This window comes from Vidua macroura, chromosome 5, assembly GCF_024509145.1.
Source record: "Vidua macroura isolate BioBank_ID:100142 chromosome 5, ASM2450914v1, whole genome shotgun sequence".
Lineage (NCBI taxonomy): Eukaryota > Metazoa > Chordata > Aves > Passeriformes > Viduidae > Vidua > Vidua macroura.
In genome coordinates this window covers 29300721-29302485 of record NC_071575.1, presented here as the reverse complement: position 1 = coordinate 29302485, position 1765 = coordinate 29300721, and the positions used below count along the sequence as shown (strand labels likewise).

Sequence of the window (1765 nt, the reverse complement as noted above, 5' to 3'; positions counted from 1 at the left end):
CGCCCGGTTGCCGCGGAGACGGGAGCGGAGCGAGGCCCCGGGGTGCGCGCTGCGAGGAGGGGGGGGGGGCTGGCGGGGGTGGGAAAGCCGCACCCACCGGCTGCGCCCTCCGCAGAGTCACGGGAGCATTCGGCCTGGAAGAGACCTCGGAGATGAGCGAGCCCAGCCTTTGAACGGCTCGCCACCGCGCCATGGCCCTGAACGCCACGTGCATCTTTCCAACAGCTCCAGGGATGGGGACTCCGCCGCCTCCTTGGGCAGCCCGTTCCGATGTCTAATCACCGTTTCCATGAAAAAAACCCACCTTATGTCCAAACTAAACCTTCCCTGGCACAGCTTAAGACCGTGTCCTCTCGTCCTGTCCCTTGTTCCCCGGGAGCAGAGCCTGACCCCCACCTGGCTGCAACCCTCCTGTCAGGGAGGTGTGGTGAGCAGTAAGGTCGCTCCTGAGCCTCCTTTTCCTCCAGGTTAAACACCCCCAGCTCCCTCAGCCACTCCTCATCAGACTTGTGTTCCAGCCCCTTGCCCAGCTCTGTTCCCTCCTCTGGACACGCTCCAGCCCCTTAATGTCCATCTTGCAGTGCCAGGCCCAGAACTGGACACAGCACTTTGGGGTGAGGCCTCCCCAGTGACCACAACAGGGGGACAGTCACTGCCCTGCTCCTGCTGGCCACACCATTGCTGACCCAGCCCATGAGCCACTGGCCTTCTTGCCCTCCTGGCCATGCACTGTGGACCAGCAGGCCCAGGCTCTTTCCTGCTGGGCTCTTCCCAGCCACTCTTCCCAGCCTGGAGCTGCTGGGGGTTGTGACCCAGGGGCAGTACCTAGCACTCGGCCTTGTTGAACCTCATTCCTTTGGTCTCAGCCCGTTTATCCAGCCTGTCCAGATCCCCCATCACGGGATGTGGGAATGGGAATCAGCCCCGCTCAGACCTCCAAGACATTTTTTTGACTAAACTAGGAGGCTTGACATGAAACTTTTAATATTTTTAGGATGATGAAAAGGCCAGAAACAAAAATCCTTTTTCCTGTCTCTTCTTATACTTCACAAAGGAATAGGCTACAAAGCCAATATCCAGGAAATTATCATAAAATCAATTAAATTGTCCTCCTTCTCTCTACAGGTCATCACACACTGAAATCTGAGGGGTGTATGACCCAGGGTACTTCTGAAGCTGTTGGCTGACAACATTTGCAAGCAGAAGAGTAAAAGAAATGGATGTCCCTGGAAATACCAGTCATGTAGCCTTCCTCTGAGACAGAGTTGTATTCAACTATTAAAAAATATAAGATTATTAAAAGTAATATTGGCATATATGGTTTTGACACCTCACTGATTGCCTTGTGTTACCCTCACCTTGCACTATCTTCTACCACCCATCTAGTATTTCTAACATTCTGATATTACCAAATGTCCAATCTCATGATTTTGCCTGTGTCTGGGGTCTAATTTCTGGCTTTTGGGGTTTTTTTGCTACATTTTTATCTTTAAGAGGGGAGGGCAATGGTAAGTCTGAAAAAAAAAAAAAAAGGGTAAGTAGCAAGATCTATAAAACAGGTGTGCTATAAATGGGCTACCCCACAAAAACTGGCACTCATACAAATAATAAATGTTATTTTTCCTCCAATCTGACTAACAGAAGACTGGAGGAAAACAAACCAACCAAACACCAGCAAAAGTGCTTTACTGAATCCCTTTATTATATATATATATATATGCACAGAAGTCAATAAAGATGGGGTTCATTACCAACAGCAGCAACA

The 1765-nt window shown here is 50.5% G+C and overlaps 1 long non-coding RNA gene across 1 annotated transcript; it reads left to right on the top strand.

Annotated features, from left to right (window-relative positions):
* Positions 1–169: 169 nt before the first annotated feature.
* On the top strand, positions 170–1316 carry LOC128807225 (uncharacterized). Its single transcript, XR_008437088.1, has 2 exons — positions 170–439; positions 1126–1316. It is a non-coding gene; the product is annotated as an uncharacterized LOC128807225 (long non-coding RNA).
* The last annotated feature ends 449 nt before the right edge of the window (positions 1317–1765 follow it).